This window comes from Delphinus delphis, chromosome X, assembly GCF_949987515.2.
Source record: "Delphinus delphis chromosome X, mDelDel1.2, whole genome shotgun sequence".
In the NCBI taxonomy this organism is placed as follows: Eukaryota; Metazoa; Chordata; class Mammalia; order Artiodactyla; family Delphinidae; genus Delphinus; species Delphinus delphis.
Window position 1 is genome coordinate 15183388 of NC_082704.1, and position 20037 is coordinate 15203424.

Sequence of the window (20037 nt, forward strand, 5' to 3'; positions counted from 1 at the left end):
TCACTACCACACATCTGAAGACAGCAAGGATTAATAGCAGTCCAAGCCACTTGGCCAAAGTAATCCTCAACTTGGGTCACCTTGTGAATCTCAGACCAATCCGTCCACCCTTCTGGGCAGGCCCGAGGGTTCACATTCTTTCTACCTTCTCGAAGAAGAAGTGGCAGCTCTGATTAGTGATGAAAGTTGGATGCTGAGAGCAGACTGGGGAAGGGCCAATTTCCAAAGTCTTGTCTGAAGACCCTGTTGCATCCTGCCTCCCCAAGAGCCTCTCACCTTTATCCAAGCCAAACATTTCGGACAGGGTCTAGAGCAACACTGCCTTTCCTGTGGTTTCAAAGAGAACTTTAAAGGCAAACCCAATCTCTTATAGATGACCTTTAAACCATTCTCTTGTTGGGTCGTTGAAGTGAGCCAAATACAGGAATTATTGCTTATCTTCAGACTGGATCTACTTGTCATCAAAATAATGCGTTGATACCAAATGTAAAATAGATAGCTAGTGGGAAGCAGCCGCATAGCACAGGGAGATCAGCTCGGTGCTTTGTGACCACAGAGAGGGGTGGGGTGGGGGGGTGGAAGGGAGATGCAAGAGGGAGGAGATATGGGGATAGATGTATATGTAAAGCTGATTCACTTTGTTATACAGCAGAAACTAATACACCATTGTAAAGCAATTATACTCCAATTAAGATGTTAAAAAAATGGGTTGAAAATAAAAAATGCAGCTAAAGTTTTTTTGGTTTTGTTTTGGTTTGGTTTTTTGGTGTCATCTAGCCAAAAGTTCACTGAAACAGTCAGTACCTTCACAAAGAATCAGGAAACTGGTTTGTTTCCAAAGATGCAGCCTAATTTTAGAATGTGTCGAGTCCATCAAACAGGATGTTTAAAAGAAAGTTACTTCTTTAGGGTTGGGTAAGACAAATGATAGATAACACCAGAGAGGAGGACTTCTTTTTAAAGGGATGGAGTTATCAAAGCTAATCGAAAGAAGAGGTTTAAGCATCCTGTGCAACACTGAAAACCGACTCCTGCCACTGAGCATCAGGATCTGTCTTTGATGCTGAAAATCTACGTGATCAGATTTGATGTGTGTCTCAGCATTTAGTGGCAACCATCGAGTCAACCAGTGATCCGAATCATTCAGATACTGTGCAAGAAACCAGTCACGGAAAGCTATTTTTTTTTTCTTTCATCAAAAAATATCTCAGCCTCATTTGGACAGAAATGGAAGATGACATTTCAAACTTTAATCCCTTAGTATGTAGTCTGGTTCTTTCCAAAGGTCGCAAGATTTCCAAGTTCTGCAATCCATAGCTAACCATATGGAAACAGAATGTTCTACATATCTTGGCTTCCCAAATACTGTCAGAGCATGAGTGACTCTCATTGACACTGGGCAGGACCATGTGTGCAGTCATCCCTCTTCAGCTGCACTCTTTGCCAGGGCAGAACCTTTCCTCTCATGAGACTAGTGTCCTTACTGGGCCAAGCCCATTGGATGTTCAATTCCCCCTCCCCAAGACTTTGCCCTTGCCACTCCCCCTAACCTCCATCCCAGAAAGAGTGCCTTCCTTGCTTATCTTTCCAGATCCATCTCTGATTCCACCTTCCCCTGAAGCTTTCTTTGATTACTCCAGCCAACAGGGAACTCTCCAGTTTCTCCCAGCTCGTGGGATTTATTATCTGTATCACACACGTTGAGACTCATGTGTCCATTTTCCAACCATAACACACAGCCACAGCTCAAGTCCCAAACTAGCCTCTCCGAGGACAAGCGCAGGCTTGAGAGTCAGATGGATGTATATCTTCCACTGGGGCCCCTCCGCTTTCTAGCTGCCAGGCTCCCTCAGTTTCCTCCTCTAACAGGAATCGTGGTATCTATTTGAAAGGCTTGGGAGAGAACATTTGCAATGTGCTGATAGCACAGGGCTTGGCACAGAATAAGCAGGTAATAAATGATAGATATGTATGTGCTTCATAAAATCTATTTCACGCGGGACACACAGTGGGTAATGGATCATGATTTGATGACTTCATACATTTTTAATGCAGTATCAGTGAGAATTAGATAATAAAATAATAATTCTAGAGTTACGAGGCTGGGAAAGGTCATAAGAAGTCATCTTACTATGATGCATTGATTGATATGGAAATGTGTTTACTATCTATTATTAAGCCAAAAAAGGCAGTTTCTTAAATAGGATGTTTGGGGTCTGTCTGCATTTGTGTGTGTGTGTAAATTGGACCGTATCCACCAAAATACTAACAGTGGTTATCTCTGATTGGTAGGATTATAGACAGTCTTAATTGTCTGTTTGCTTATCAATTTGTGCATTATGAATATGTACTACTTGTATAAATAAGACATAATAAGTGATTTTTAAAATATATGTGTATGTAATTAAGGTATGAATATAGATTGGGTCTGGGAGGTAGGGAAAATGCAAAAACTGAAAAACATGGGGGTCGTGGGATATGGTTGCCATCTCTCCCCCAAATCTGTTATTTCTTTCTTTTTTTTTTTTAAAGAAGATGTTGGGGGTAGGAGTTTATTAATTTATTTATTTTTGGCTGTGTTGGGTCTTCGTTTCTGTGCGAGGGCTTTCTCTAGTTGCGGCGAGCGGGGGCCACTCCTCATCGCGGTGCGTGGGCCTCTCACTGTGGCGGCCTCTCTTGTTGCGGAGCACAGGCTCCAGACGCGCGCAGGCTCAGTAGTTGTGGCTCCCGGGCCCAGTTGCTCCGCGGCATGCAGGATCCTCCCAGACCAGGGCTCGAACCCGTGTCCCCTGCATTAGCAGGCAGATTCTCAACCACTGCGCCACCAGGGAAGCCCCTGTTATTTCTTATTGCTATTGTTCCACTATCTTTACAATAAAGTTTTTAGTTTATAGAAATCATTTTCTAAATCATTCCTATACTTTTATGCTCATCAAATTCATTTCTAGTCAATAAATAATTGGCTGTTCTCAACAGGCAGTATTCTGAGACGCGCTCAGAAATATTTTGGCTCTGGTGCTCTGTGTCATGTGGGTCCCTCCCAAGTCTTTCTGAATTGTTCTGTGGCTCTGGGAATTAAGAAGCTCTTGTCCTGGTGGCCCGGTTGGGGGCATAAGCGTCTGCTTGTGTGCATCAGCCCATTTGGGTTGCCTTTCTGTGTGGCTAGAAACACAGTGCCTACCAGTGAATACCCCCGGGACGCAGACTGTCCTCTTTATCCAAATCTGATCTCCTGTCCTAGACAGTGCGTCCCTCCCCACGCCACCTCGTCATGGTAGCCAGCTCAGGACTGGGATATGGGCTCTGACTCTCATCCCATATGCTCACACAACCTGGATTTGTAGCAGAGGTAGACAAGTAAGTGGAGCCGAGACCAGGAGACTCAGGGTAGGGTTGGAGGGGTCCTATTCCTTTCCCTGTTGGCTGTAGGAGCAGCTGAGCATGGACTTACAACCATCACCTGGATTTTAAAGTCAGATTGCTTTCCAGTTAACAACAATAACAGAAGATATTTACTGAGTGCTTACTGTGTGTCAGACACTCACCGATGCAATGGAGCTAACTAGTGAAAAAACAGACAAAACCTCCTTCCCTCATGTACTTTATATACTCGTTGTGGAGACTCTCTCCAACCTGATGATGCCTTTCCAATTCCAATCAAAAAAGAAAATAGGGCTTCCCTGGTGGCGCAGTGGTTGAGAGTCCGCCTGCTGATGCAGGGGACACGGGTTCGTGCCCCGGTCTGGGAAGATCCCACATGCCGCAGAGCGGCTGGGCCCATGAGCCATGGCCGCTGAGCCTGCGCGTCCGGAGCCTGTGCTCCGCAGCGGGAGAGGCCACAACAGTGAGAGGCCCGCGTATCGCAAAAAAAAAAAAAGAAAAAGAAAAAGATAGGTCTTATTTCTCCAAAGAAGATAATACAGATTGCTAACAAACACATGAAAGGATGCTCAACATCATTAATCATTAGAGAAATGCAAATCAAAATTACAATGAGATATCATCTCACACAGGTCAGAATGGCCGTCATCAAAAAATCTACAAACAATAGAGAGAGTGGGTGGAGAGGGTGTGGAGAAAATGGAACCCTCTTGCAATGTTGGTGGGAATGTAAATTGATACAGCCGCTATGGAGAACAGTATGGAGGTTCCTTAAAAAACTACAAATAGAACTACCATACGACCCAGCAATCCCACTACTGGGCATATACCCTGAGAAAACCATAATTCAAAAACAGTCATGTACCACAATGTTCATTGCAGCACTATTTACAATAGCCAAGTCATGGAAGCAACCTAAATGTCCATCAACAGATGAATGGATAAAGAAGATGTGGCACATATATACAATGGAATATTAGCCATAAAAAGAAATGAAATTGAGTTATTTGTAGTGAGGTGGATGGACCTAGAGTCTGTCATACAGAGTGAAGTAAGTCAGAAAGAGCAAGACAAATACCGTGTGCTAACACATATATATGGAATCTAAAAAAAAAAAAATGTCATGAAGTACCTAGGGGTAAGACGGGAATAAAGACACAGACCTACTAGAGAATGGACTTGAGGATATGGGGAGGGGGAAGGGTAAGCTGGGACAAAGTGAGAGAGTGGCATGGACATATATACACTACCAAACGTAAGGTAGATAGCTAGTGGGAAGCAGCCGCATAGCACAGGGAGATCAGCTCGGTGCATGGTGACCACCTAGAGGGGTGGGATAGGGAGGGTGGGAGAGAGGGAGACCCAAGAGGGAAGAAATATGGGGACATATGTATAAGTATAGCTGATTCACTTTGTTATAAAGCAGAAACTAACACACCATTGTAAAGCAATTATACTGCAATAAAGATGTTAAAAAAAAAAGATAGGTCCAGCCATGGATCAGTTTCCTTTGGTGAGGGTGCGTGTGTGTGTGCGTGTGTGTGTGCGTGTGTGTGTGTGTGTGTGTGTGTGTGTGTGTGTGTGAGAGAGAGAGAGAGAGAGAGAGAGGAGATATAACTAAGGATATGGAGAGTCGTTTTGTTTAGAGAATGTGGTCTGAAGTTATAACAGTGCCTTAACAAATCTCCTGGCACTGGAATCCAAGCATTGATTTTCATTAAACTTTGGAGCTTTTGCAGTTCTCAGCAAGCTGAGGTCCGAGCTGGCAGAGCACGGCCCCGCTGGGTGCCCTAATAACCACAGCCCCTGAGTCCGTATATGGTCTTAGTGGCCAGGGGAGCCTCCTCCTCTTTGTCCCCACTGTGACTGTCATTGCTTCAGAAATTCCCCAAAATGACACTAAATGATGTGCAAACACACCAGATGGATTGCTAATCTCTTTTCGAGGCTTCCTTAATGGTGCATTCGTACCCCTTGGAGCAAACTCAATTTCTCTCTGTGCACACTATTTCCACTTCTACAATTCTAGAAGAAATCATTTTGGCAAACCTATTTTTTGACTTGGATGAGAGGTAATTTATACAATTGCTTACCTACTATGACAACAGGCAGCAACTCCAGTCACAGGACGATGGATGGCTATTCATCCTTCACAGCTGCGACACATAAATGGACCTGGAGCCTTTTACGAGGCTTGAAGCCGTGAAGTTGGGGGCTACTCCAGGCAAATCTTGTTTCTTTGGGGGTGGCAGGCAGTAGAAAAACAAAAGTCAGCTCTTTGGATATTCACCTTTACACTGATCACCACATCTTAAGAGAGCCTCAAAGGAGCCCAACAGAGAGGATAAAGCTTGAATGGTACAAATGTCAAATGCCACAGTGATGAAGGTGGGCGCTACCAGGTCATCCGTGCCAGGGATGTAGCTGTCGTCGTGATCTTGGAGGGTAATTAGGCAACTGAGTGATGAGACATGATTATTTTCCCCAATGGACCAGTCAGCCCACTCCTTCTCTCTCCTGAGGGAGCCTATGATCACCTCCAACAGAATCCCAAATCTGCTCAGAAAACGTTACTTTATACTTCAGACTCAGTAGGGAATTAACAAATATACATATATATACATACACATATGTACACACTCACACACACACACACACACACGCCCTTGAGTGCAGGATGAGCTCTTTTCTAGGTGGGTTTGTTCTACGCCATTGGTTTACAGCAACAGCTGCCCATTAGCATCCCCTGAGAAGCTTTTAAAATTCCCAGATGTCCAGGCCCACCCCAGACCAACTGGCTCACAAATGCTAGGAACAGGACCCACGAGCCAGTACTTTTCTGAGATCCCCAGATGTGCAGCCAAAGTTGAGAGTCAATGCTTTAAGCGGTTAAGGCTGATCGAGGCAATGGGTCTCTAACTTTAGTGCATCTTGGAATCATCTGGGGAGCTGGTTAAAATGCAGATTCATGAGTCTGGGTTTGTGACCTGAGATTCTGTATTTTTTAAAAGCTCTTGGGGACTTCTCTGGTGGTCCAGTGGTTAAGACTCCACGCTTCCAATGCAGAGGGCGCGAGTTCAATCCCTGGTTGGGGAACTAAGATCCCACATGCCACGTGGCGTGTCAGAAAAAAAATGATAAAAGATGTGGTTTACAATAAAAATCAAATAAAAGCCCTCTAGGTGATTCTGAGACTGGAGGTCCAGGGAACACATGTTGAGAACCCTAGCTAGAGAATTCTACCCCGGAGCTTGCATGTTTCCCATGCCTCTTTTATTGTTTAATTTCATATTGGTCCTCTCCCCTCATACAGATCCCCCTTTGCCAGTACATATGTGGGAGGTTATGGTCCTTGAGGGTAATCAGGCTGATAAATTTAGACACTTCACCTTGTCACTTTCAGAAGTACCAAGTCAATTGATCAAAGGGGTGCTTGAGGCCTGTGGTCGAGGGTGGAAGTGGGCAGAGCAGAAAGACAGGAAAAAGTCTGGCTTTAGTCTAGTAGGTGCTGGAGAGGGAATCCAGATTTGGAGTTGAGAAGTCGGTCTCTTAGTCATAGTTGGAAAGGTCAGCCTTGAAGCACCCCCCGCCATCCCCGCTATAGGTAGGATCTACTCAACCTGGGCCTACACAAAGACATCCAGATCAAGGGGGCTGACTGTGCCTCCTGAGTTGGTCCAAGCTGTATCTGGCTCTGCCCCGAGCCCCTCCTCCCTGCAGCCCCTACCAGGGCAGTACTGCTTCCTTGCCCAGACTATGTTTTGCTGACCTCCAGAGAAAAGTCTGAGTGTGGCTGCTGCTGAATTTCTATAAGATAAGGGGAAAGGGATGGAGTGGGAGGAAGCATAGCCACAAGAAAGAGATCCAAAGTGAATCTCCTAGTTGACTGTGCTTGGTTAGATAGTTGTCTATTCTGTGTACTTTACTGACAGCCTTGGATGTCAGGTATTAAGCACATTGGTACATGGGAAAGAGCATGGATTTTGCAGTTAGACTAGGGCTCCAATCCCATCTCTGCCTCTTAAGTTCTCACTTCATTCATTCATTCTACAAATATTTATTGACCCCTATAACATGCCAGGGAGAATGTTAACTGCTGGGAACATGACAAAGTAACCGTCCGCCCACATGGAGCTTACATTCTAAAAGAGAATAAATGTACATTAAGTCAAGTGGAACAAGTTCTTTTTTTGTTTTGTTTTGTTTTGCGGTACGCGGGCCTCTCACTGCTGTGGCCTCTCCCGTTGGCGGAGCACAGGCTCCGGACATGCAGGCTCAGCGGCCATGGCTGTCGGATCTTCCCGGACCGGGGCACGAACCCGTGTCCCCTGCATCGGCAGGTGGACTCTCAACTACTGCGCCACCAGGGAAGCCCCTGGAAAAAGTTCTAAGGAAAAACTCAAGCAGGGTGGGTGGATGGGGAATTTGGGGGCTGGGGCATTGAGTAGTCAGGGGAAGCCTGACATAGAAAGTGTCATCTTAGCAGAGACCTGAAAGCTTGAGAGAGTGAAAATGAGTCATGGGGATATTTGAGCTTTCCAGGCAGAGAGAAGGGCAAGTGCAAAGACCCTGAGGCTGGAGAGTGCCTAATGTGTTTGGGGAACAGGAAGGAGGCTTTACTGCTTTCGTGAACCCAGATGTTTGTTTAAAGGGACACGTGGCTGTCAATAACTGTAGGTTTATTTGAAAGTCCTGAAGACTGAAGGTCATGGAGAAGAAAGCTAACTGTGAGGTTTGATGATTCTTTTCTTTAAGTTTATTTTATTCAAGTATAGTCAGTTTACACTGTTGTGTTCATTTCTGCTGTACAGCAAAGTTATTCAGTTATACATATATATACATTCTTTTTATATTCTTCTCCATTATGGCTTATCACAGGATATTGAATATAGTTCCCTGTGCTGTACAGTAGGATCTTGTTGGTTTGAAGTCTGATGATTCTTTGCGGATCCTCCAATCCCTGTCGTACTGCTCCTTTCCTGTGCCGTGGACTTTTAGGTCATGCCTGCCTTTGCTGTACGCGTTTAGCCTGGGGTACGCAGGGAAGGTGGCAGGGCAGGGGCTGGTGGAGAGCCTTCCCTCGGCTCTCAGTGTGAGGCTAAGGACCCAAATGAATGTGCTGGATTTCTATGGATCAGTGAAGTTCTCTTCTTCATCCTGCCAACTCAGTAAGCATTCATAACTTCCTTGCTTTAGGTATAACTCTACTAAATTCTGAGAAAGATATAAATAATTCTAAGACAATAGGCCCATCCATCTTGAAGCCTTTTTGGAAACATTTGGGATAAATCATAATTTTTTAGACCTATACAATCCCAGTCTTTAAGGACTAAATGGCATGAGAAGACACATATATATGAACAGCTAATGAAATAGCGATTAGTGTTAATATCAGCCCTAGACAATTGTAGTAGAAACAGCACAATGCAGTGCATGATGATGTGCTAGATACGTCGTTCAGCTGATGAAAACTATAGCCGTTGGTAAGGGGAAGCTTCCCGGAAGTAGAGAGGGTCAGACTGAGCCTTGAAATATATGCAAGGGCAGAGAGGAAGAAGGAAGGAACAAGAGAGCAAACTGTTAACCTTTTGGAAATGATCACTCCTGGAAAAATGTAGTCTAAGTCAGTCATGCCGGCCAGCCCCACCGTCTCTGCCGTTATGATGCATGGTCTAGAGCTGTCATAACTTTTGTAATACTTCCGCTCTCTAAAATCTTAAGTGTTTTTGCATTCCATGTAATAAGTGAACTCTAATCCTCAAAATAATAGTACCTGCAATTTCCTGAGAAGCTGGGCCTAAGGTAACATTGGTCTCAGTCCTAATTTGCTCCTAGTTTATGCAAAGGATTCCAACTTGCCATAGGAAGATGGATGGCCTTTTCCAACTTGGCTTTGAAGGTGTAGGTGACTTAGAGCATCGTTTTCAAGTTTGAGCAGAAACATATCTACAAAGGCCCAGACACCTAGGCCAGATGGCTTTGGTTGGCTTGATGAAGTTGTTTTTCTTGTGGAATTCCAAGCTGAGTGGGTGCAGTGGCTGTACCGGTGAGCTCAGCCCTGGCTGCTTTGCCACAGGGAAAACTGCAATCCAGTCTCTTGGACGAGGCTGGATCTTTGCTTTTAATTACAACAACACACTGAGAATCGACAGGATTCTTACGTTCTTATGTTAACCCATCCCATCCCATTCCTTTCATTTCCTTCCTAGTTCTTTTCCCTAGAAGATACTTTTAGAAATCCAAGTTCTTGGGATGGTACCTAGGATAATGAAGTCCACAGAGTAGCGATGGCTCATCTGTATCAGTACTGTTACTATTTGTGCCCTTTGGTTTTTTTTTTTTTTTTAAAGAAGATGTTGGGGGTAGGAGTTTATTAATTTATTTATTTTTGCTGTGTTGCGTCTTTGTTTCTGTGTGAGGGCTTTCTCTAGTTGTTGCAAGCGGGGGCCACTCTTCATCGTGGTGCGCGGGCCTCTCACTGCTGTGGCCTCTCTTGTTGCGGAGCACAGGCTCCAGACACGCAGTCTCAGTAGTTGTGGCGCACGGGCCTAGTTGCTCTGCGGCATGTGGGATCCTCCCAGACCAGGGCTCGAACCCGTGTCCCCTGCATTAGCAGGCAGATTCTCAACCACTGCGCCACCAGGGAAGACCCCTTTGGTTTTTTTTTTAATTTTTATTGAAGTATAGTTGGTTTACAGTGTTGTGTTACTTTCAGGTGTACGGCAAAGTGATTCAGTTATACATACATCTATATCTATTTTTTTCAGATCTTTTTCCCTTATAGGTTATTACAAAATATTGAGTAGAGTTAGTTCCCTGTGCTATACAGTAGGTCCTCGTTGGTTATCTATTTTATATATAGTGGTGTGTATGTGCGCTTTTGGTTCTGAACTACCTAATCTGGGCGAGGAAGCCAGGGTCTATTGATGACTCCCAAAGGTGGAAGTCATAAGGCCCAGCGGTGGGGAGTTTAGTCATGTTAATAACACTAAGGATAGTTACCGTTTACTGAATGCTTACATGGTGCCAGGCTATCTGCTAATCGGATCTTTCCAGCAACTCTGTGAAGTAGGTACCATTATTATCCCCTTTTTATAAATGGGGAGACTGAAGGTCAGGGAGGCTAGGTGACTTGCCCAAGTTCTTATAGCTAGTGAGCCACAGTGCTTCTAGAGGTTGGTCAGGTTTGGGATCTGAGCCCTAGCTTGGTCTTTCTAATTTACATAACAGCTTCATCCCCTTTTCTGCAAAATCATATGATAAAGCCCCTACCTCACAAAGTGGCTGTGAGGATGGAATTAGAGAACAGCCACGCAGTGTCTCATGGGGCCTGGCAGATAGTAAGTGCTTAGTAAATGGTAGCTGCTATTATTAGGAACCTGATCCCCAGGTTTGGAGACTGAGCGCTACAGTCGTCTCGATGCTGAATCCCGTGCAGGTGTCACCTAGCTGCCAGCATGCACATCTGTTTCCATCTCCCTCATCTGATCAAGCATGGTGCATGCTCCAGTGCTAATGCCGGAATGCGTGCCAATTCTATTAGCTTGTGTAAATAGGGTGGGGAGCTCTGAACAATTTAAGGCATTCGTGTAATATTCCTATCAGAATTTGTTGTGTATTTGCAAACTGGTCCTATGGGAACATCGTTTCTTCAGAAATCCAGTGGTTAATGCAAAAGACACTGGGCTCTAAAGTGCATTTGGTGATTCATATTGCAGGCGAGAAAAGTCCCCTGCAATGAGACATAAACACCTTTCCATATGAGTTTGGTTCCTTTGAAGGGCAGCTCCTGGCCCCCAGAATATTAAGGCCTCTGTCTCACTCCATCAGGAGAAACGCGTTCTGTGGCACGTTTGCCCAGTGTGAAGGGGGAGTGTGTTCCTGGTATGTAAAGAATAGGGTGTGGAACCCGGTGGGCAGTGGGCAGCCCCAAGGCTGGGGGAGGAGGCCTGGGCTGCATCTTGAGGATGAAGTTCCTCCTTGGTCTATTAGAGGGCGATTATGCGAAGTATCCAAAGAATGACTTTGATTAAGGGTAAATAAAACAAAAGAAAAGGCTGTTCTAGTCTGTTAGCTAATGGCAGGTAATCTCTTAAGGGTGTTATGGACTGAATGTCTGTGTCCTCTCAAAATTCATACACTGAAGCCCTCACCCCCACTCTAACATTCCTATTGGAATTTGGAGGTGGGGCCTTTGGGGCTAAGTAGATGGCACTTGTTTCCAGATCCATGCACTACAACGGAGAGTAACGCAAAGTCTAGTACCTGGAAAACTGAATGAAGACTCATGATCATAGCTTCTCCTCCAGCATTGAGATTTCACCTGACAAAAAATCATGGGAGAAATGCATGACACTGGGCCAAGCAGACTGAATCAGTAAAACCTTCCATTATTGACCTCCCCTTCCTTCTTGCTTTCTCCTCTCGACGGGTCGGATACATCTTCCTAGAACACTTCATTTACCAAATCACTCTTCTGTTCGAGAGCTTTCAGTGGCTCCCTGTGGCCTCTAGTGCCAAGTCCAAACACTTCAGCCTGTCTCGCTTTCACAGCTGCACTCCCCACCTCACCAACGAACTGCAATTCATTCATTTTTTCATCCCGTACATCTTTATTGGGTACCTCCTCCTGTGTGTCAGGCGCTGGGCGCGTTGCTGAGGACAGGCCTGTGAAGTAGTCAGGTGCCCTTCCAGATCCGCTGCTTTAGTCAAGCTCTTCTGCTTCCTGTCCTTCACTCATCCTGCCGCTGCCTCTGTCCACACTCCTGCTCCGCTGCGGAGACCTCTTCCCTTCTCCCCTCTGCCAGTGTACGCTTCTTACCACCTCTAAAACCTCTACTAAAATGCAAACTTCTGGGCTTCCCTGGTGGCGCACTGGTTGAGTGTCCGCCTGCCGATGCAGGGGACGCGGGTTCGTGCCCCGGTCCGGGAAGATCCCACATGCCGCGGAGAGGCTGGGCCCGTGAGCCATGGCCGCTGAGCCTGCGCGTCTGGAGCCTGTGCTCCGCAGCGGGAGAGGCCACAACAGTGAGAGGCCCGCATACCGCAAAAAGAAAAAAAAAAAAAAAAAAGCAAACTTCCCACACGTGCCCCACACGTAGAAGTGGCAAGCAGGAGCCCAGGAGGGTCTGCCTTGCACAGAAGGCTGGAAGATCTGTAGTCAGACACCATCTGTCTAAAGCCTTTGTATGCGAGCAAAAGAAAAACTTCCAAAGAATTCACATGCGCTGATTGATTTCGTAAAGGGTCATACAGTGGAGACGAGAATCCCAGTTGCAGGCTAGAACAATCCCTGAAGGTGATACACAGAAAATACAGTAAAACTTTTGTTATCTTGAATTTTGTGTGTGTCTTGGCAGGGGGGCAGGAAAGTAGGGATATTCAGGTTACATTGATTAACCTAAACTTTAGCCGTCTTTGGTATGCCCTATTAGTGGCATGAATTAGTTTGGAATAAGTGGGTAAGTCCTATTAATATAATCACATTTAGACTCCGTGATAGAAATGTAAATCTGAAATGAAAACAGCAGCCCATGATATCCATTCAGCTAATTATGTACTGAGTAGCTACTGTATGGCAGCCAAGCCTGCCCCTAACATATATGGGGCCCAGGGCAAAGGTACAAAGGGAGTCCCACATACCATATGGCTAAAGATTTCCAAGTAATAAATTAAGCTAACACTGTTTCATAAGATGTGTTGTGTCCTCCTACCTTGACAAATGAAGCAGATCTTCATAACGATCTGGAAGCTTAGGGTCAAGTTTAAAATTCTTGGATGCTTCAGCGTTTCATGCCAAACGTGATGGCCCAAAAAGGTCAGTTGCAGGTCCCCAGTCCCCAGCCTGGCCTCCTGGTCCCCTTCCCCCCACTGCATCTCTGTCCTGTACCACGAGGGCCTCACACATGCGGGTGGATGCCCTGGTCCTCCTGTCCAAGGATGTTGCACACTGGTGGGGTGTTCTACTCCTAGGAGGATGGACTGGGAACAGTGGCCTGCACAGGCCCTGGGAGCAGGCACAAGGCCGTTCAGGCAGGAAATTCCCGGGGCCTGGGTATCCACAGTATGGACTAGAAGGGAAGGGCATGGACTCTGGTTGGGCATATTTCTTTGGTCCAGTGGATTCCTGTTCCTGGGAGAACAGCCAGAGGAGGGCAAGAGTGAGGTTTCTAAAGTATGGGGCCAGGTATCTGCCATGTACTGGGGATAAGATGATTAAAATATGCTCCTTCCCCTCCAGGAACTTATAACCTGGTGAAACAGACATACAGGTACATAGCCCACTCTAATGCAGTGGGATAAATAAATGCTCTCTTTGCTGAAATCCAGAGCACAGAATGATGGATCTGAGGAATGGCAAATAGACAAAGATATTTACTCTTTGAATTAAAAGATACAGTCATACTTCAGATTTCCATTTTATCAGTGCCTTTTTCAATCTGTGGTCCATAATTTCCTATTGCTTGTTTTCCAGAAACAGCTATAACTCCTTACATTTGTAATCACACTTTCCTATTGAAATTCCTTTCATTCCGCCCAGATTCCTGAAGCCAGTCTGCTTTCTGCCCCTTCGCTGTGTGAGAGAAAATATCTGATTTCCCCCAAGCCTGCTTCTGCTCCTCTGGGGCTATCAGAGGAAGCCTGGATTTAGGGCTTCACGATCCTCCGTCCAAGTGAGCTGACAGCAGGACTGACAGTCTGACTCTAAGACCTACAGCCTGTGCTTGGTAAAGGGCTGTGTTTCTAAACATCCATTGATGAGTGATTCACCAACACACACATACACACATGCGCGTGTGCATGCGCGTAGGTACACACGCTCAGGGAGACAGAACCTGAGTTTATGAGGCCTCCAGGGCACATCTTTGCTTCAGGTAGCTGAATGACCCACAGAAGCTTAATCAGAAAACTCAATGAGTGGCAAGCCGTTTAACCGAGGGCTTTCCGTCTATATGTTTTGCATACTTCCCACACTCACCCTTCCCACCGCAACCCTATATCATAATACTCTGTGTGCACCATGGAAGTTTGCTCCATTTCCCAGAAGACAATGGGGCTCACAGTAAACGCTTTGGCCCACTGACGGTCCTCGTAGCTGCATGTCACCAGAACAGGGTTAACCCATAGGATACTTTCTTCTTCGGGATCACATGACTATCTCGCTGAAACCTACTCATTTCTGGCCTGTTTTTCATTAACTGGCACCCACCACAGGTGCTGAAAACACAACTGGCCCTCACTACACACTTCTTGCTTCATGAAGGCAAGATATCTAGACGAACAAGAACACAGAATAGACTGTCAGTCCTTTGGAAATCCCTTCTACCCCATCATTCTAAGATCCTCTCGTGGTCTGCCAATCCAGCAGCATTCCCAGCTTTTTTGTACATTTACTCCATATGTTTCTGATGCATGTATGTTTAAATTACTAAAAGGTGAATTTAGAAAAGCAACTCATTGTCAAACATCCCTCAGGATCCATCTTATTTAACTACCAACCAGATGTCTCATTTTCCCCGGTAGGAAATAGACTTTGAACTTGGAAAGTTCATATTCTGTTTTCTACTCATCTGCACACAGGGAGAGGATTTTCAAATTGGTCAAGTGAGCCTCTTCTATCCCAGGGCAATGGAGCATGGTTTGCATTGCGTAGGCTGTCAGTGGAGTTGGGCTGTGAGTCAGGAAACCTGTGCTCTGCTTCAAGTTTCCCTACACATTCAGGATGACCTCTGGGAAGTCACACTGTTTGGAGGCCTTTGTTTGACCATCAGTAGAGAATCACGCCTTGACTGCAACATCAGATGATAGAAAAGAGATGTGCAGAATGTTCTGAACTGGCTGAGGGAAAGATAATCACGTACTCCCAAAGTGGCGTGCAATCAGAGTAATTAGAGTTTTTAATTCCATAAAGTGAGTTAGGGCCTATGAGATTGAGCCTTAAATTTGATTGTGTCCCATGTGTTCATATAGACTCCTATGGTATTAGAAGAATCTTTAGACGGACCATCTGTCCCGACTGCTTATGTGGCCAATAAACTTTTTGGTAGCATCCTAACAGATTGACACAGGTCTGGCCTTGAACACTATCCGCCCAGGGAGTTTACTACTGTCTGACCAGCCTTTTTCTTTGTTGAACCACTTTGGCCATTAGCAATGTCCTTCTTAAATTAAGCTAGGATCCATGTGTGTGTAATTTCTGCCTGTTGCTCTGGAGTCACAAAGATCAAGTCTTTGCTTTCTTCTGCAAGATGGCTCTTCTGATACTGAAGACAGCTTTCATCATGTCTCCCCTGTGCTAGAGAAAAGTTATTTTCCTCAGCATCAAATTCTACCCCCATCCCAGAACCTCTTACTGAGATGATAACGGTAAGACTCCAGAGACCTTGGCCATGTTCCCTGATCTCCCCCAGGAGGACCTGTGGAATCTCATGCAAGCAATCCCACATATGCAGTCCTGAGCCGAGGGGACGGGAAGGTGAGATGCCCAACAGACCCTCCTTCAGCTCTCCCTCAAGTACCCTGAAGGGCCAGGAGGATTTTGTTTTGACAACTTGCATTCTGTTTGAACCCTGTGGATTCTTGGGAGGTCTTGAAATTCTTCTGAGGGGAAATTGATAATGGCCGATATTAAACAAAACCAAAGCTAAATTAATAACCAGTTGATGGCCGATCTCTTTTATGCAAATGAAGGGGTAGATATTTATTGAGCACCTGCAAGCCTCAACATTTTGTTAGTGAAGACACCGAGGCACAGAGAGGTTAAGTGACTTTCCCGAAGTCACACAGCAGGAACTTGGAATCTGTCTACTTGCCAGGCCCCCGTCTGTTCTGCTAGGCCAGGCTGCCTCCCCGTTTATGTGGCTCAAATGTATGTGACGCCTCTTCTGTGAGAGGTCAGGAAGTCTCTTCCTAACTCTGTCCTCCTCCTCTCTCTCAGTGATCCGAGGTTACTTTCCTCTGTAGAAGCACTGGATTCACCGTCCCTTTCCTGAGCCCTGGGGCAAACTCCTGGATCCCCAGTAACCTGCACCCGCATCCCCGCCGGCCCCCACCACGATGGTTCTGCTGAGATCTCAGATGTCAGCAAGAGCTGGAAAGCTTCCCTTACATCCTGACCAAAGCAAACAAATTCATGGGGGCCCAAATCTCCTGGGAGGGCATGGATATCAACCAAAACTTTAGAAGGTCCAGGGCTCAGAAGGGCCCAGCACTAGTTTTAATTCTCCACTCTCACTATTTTAAAATTCTTTAAAAATTTTTGAATAAGGGACTCCACATTTTTATTTTGCATAAGCCCCACAAGTCATGCAGCCAGTTCTGATAAGGCCAGTACTGCACTTACATCTGGTCGTGAAGGGCCTCTGCCCCAGGCCTTATAGTGTAAAAGGTCCCACCTAGCCAATGGTATACAGGTAAATGCTTAATAAATGGCTTTCTGGGGGCTGTGGGGGGAGTGGGTGATGGAAAGCTTTGGTTTGTAGCATTTGTTGATTTCCATGGTGTAAGGAGTCCCGCCACCGCTGACTTCAAACTACCCATGTGATGTCACCAAACCCACAGCTGGGAAGAGATGCCCCCAATTGGTTCTCACAAGCCTACATGAGCCAGTTCTGATACACCGCTGTGACATAGCTCAAATGCCAAGTGAATCGATGAGTGAATAAATGATCATATACAAGAACACATGGTTGCCTCTGTAACTTGGGACCCATTATTCTAAACATCTATTCAACAAAACCAAAGCTAAATTGATAACCAGTTGATAGCCAATCTCTTTTATGCAAATGAAGGGGTAACTCTTCATAACCGCTTCATGAATAACTCTAGTCATATTCCAAGGAAACGCTTCTTCGTATCTCCTGGCCTATTTCGTGCTCCAACAACAAGAGCAAAACATGTCTGCATAGTGTGAAGGCTTCTGGATTGTGCTGCCAATGTTAAAGATGGACACTATTTTAGAGTCCAGAAAGGATTTGAGTGTTAAGGTTAAAAACAAAAAAGACAAATTAATTTATCAAATCCTTATTTTCTGATAACATAAAGGCAATAGATTCTTTTTTTTTTTTTTTTTTTTTTTTTTGCGGTACGCGGGCCTCTCACTGTTGTGGCCTCTCCCGTTGCGGAGCACAGGCTGCGGACGCGCAGGCTCAGCGGCCATGGCTCACGGGCCCAGCCGCTCCGCGGCATGTGGGATCTTCCCGGATCGGGGTACGAACCCATGTCCCCTGCATCGGCAGGCAGACTCTCAACCACTGCACCACCAGGGAAGCCCAAGGCAATAGATTCTTGCTTAACAAGTTGTTTCCCAGTAGTCCATTTCCTGGCTTTCAAATTATGGTTCTGCAGATCTTTGCAAATTAGCATTAAATTCACAACAATTGAATTGGCGGCTAAGGAACATTTTGCAATATTAAACAATTCATATCACTCTTAAATTTGTGACTGTGTAGGTCTAGGTGCAATGTGTGTAGCATGATTCCAATGAACACTGAATGCTAGAATTGCAAATAGTTTTATTTTGATAAACATATGTAACAAGGTTGAATCAAATGACAACTCAGCTCTAGTAAAATAATTTTAATTTTAAAATTTGATAATTATATTTATCAGTTCTATTTTGCCTTTTTGTTTTGTATTTTGAATGTTTAAGAAAAAATGACTTCTGGAAAACACGACAAAATTTTAATTAAAGAATTTTTACACTTATTTTATGGTTTTTTTGATGAAAATATGTTCAAATTTTATACATTTAATACAATTACATTTTATTTTTTAATTCTTTACCAGTGTTGGCAAACTATGGCCCACATGTGAGCTGTCTGTTTTTGTAAATAAAGTTTGATTGAGACACAGCCGCACCCCCCCTTTTTGTTTTTAACATATTGTCTAGCAGCGCTTTGGGCTACAGTGGAAGTTGAGTAGTTAAGACACAGACCTGATGGTCTGCAAAGCCTTGAATTTTTACTATCTGACCCTTAAGAGAAAAACTTTGCTGACCTCTGCTTTAGACCATAACTGACAATTCCACAAGTTACATGAAAAAATCTTGACCATAACAACATGTAATACAAACAGTGATTTTGCTGAAATGAAGGCAAAAAGTACAAGTTAATTCTCCAATTATGTATGTCCGTAAGTTATTACTCATCCAAACATTGTTGACCCATCAAAAGAACATCCAGATACGCACAATCATAAATTCAGTCCTCTTTGATATTGTGCTGACTTTCAAAAGTATAAAAACCGTCACTTGACACGTATTCATTGCTTTGGTTATTATAAATCATAGTTGTCAAAGTAAGAGATAGAACATATTTTAACAGTTTGTTGCCTTGACTTATAATTTTAAATTTTTAGACATATGATATGTGGCCTCTGTTTGTATTCTTGCTCTGGGCCCCTCAAATGTTAGGGGAGCACGGAGAGGCTTGGTAAGTATGTCAACAGTTATGTGTCAGGAGCCATTGTTTAGTCTACTGGGGCCTTGTGCTCTGAGCAAAGTCTCCGAGAGGTTCCAGCCATGCCTTATGAATACGGCCAAACCCACCCGTCTGCGCCCTTCGCAGGGCACGGAGAGAGAACCCAGTAGAGCACGTTTCCAAGGTTCATCCACACTTCAGCATATATCAGTACCTCATTCCTTTTTAAGGCAGAATAATATTCCATGGTATGGATAGACCGCATTTTGTTTATCCATTCACCTGTTGATGGATATGAGCTCCTTCCGCCCTTTGGCTATTGTGAATAATGCTGTGATGAGCACGGAAGTACAAGTATCTGGTCAAGGTTCTGCTTTCAGTTCTCTTGGGTGTATACCTCGGGGTGGAATTCCTGGCTCACATAGTAACACTATGTTAAACCTTTTGAAAAAGCGCCATGCTGTTTCCCACAGAGGTTACACCATTTTACATTCTCACCAGGGGTTAAGGAGATGGCTTTGACTAGTCCTGGAAGGAGAGAGGACACTACCAGAGTCACCTGTGTATAGAAAAGGTACTGGCTGGCACTGATTTTTGAGCCAGTTCTCCTTGTGTCCTGTTTTTATGCTCTTTTTGAATCTTGCTGATAACCAAATGCCCCCAACGTTTTAAAAGCCAGTCTTAGCATGGCAGCCTTACCTTAGAAGTCTTGCAATCCCTAAAAGACTTCTGGGCAACCCCATGTCACTGAGAAAGGGGCTCCATGCCTCCAGGGGCCATGCCGCCTAACTCCACTTGCCCTGCTCGTTAGACTTGGACTCAAGGAAAGGGCGGGCACTGGCCTTTTGCCGGGCTCCCCTTTGGCACTGGCACCAGCAGCATCTGAATGAGCCATCTCCCAGGGCCTGGAGCGAAGCCTTCCCAGCCAAGTGCGGCCAGGCAGCCTGAGACAACACCTCCTCCGGCCTTCTGGCCTCCTGATATGCTTTGCATTAAAATACCCATTTTGGCTTTGCCTTTGAGTCAGCTCTCTGGGGGAGCAATAAAAGATGAGCGATTAACATGTGGCCCATGGAGATGTAGTGGATTGAGAAATGACTACAATTCATTCAATTCCAGCCCTTTCTGCATTTTTCCCACACACCAGCGTTGCCTGCAGTGATGTGTGTCCTGGTTCGAGCTCTGCCACTAACTGGAGGTGCGATGTCAGCGAATGCCTTCCCCTCTCTGGGTCTCA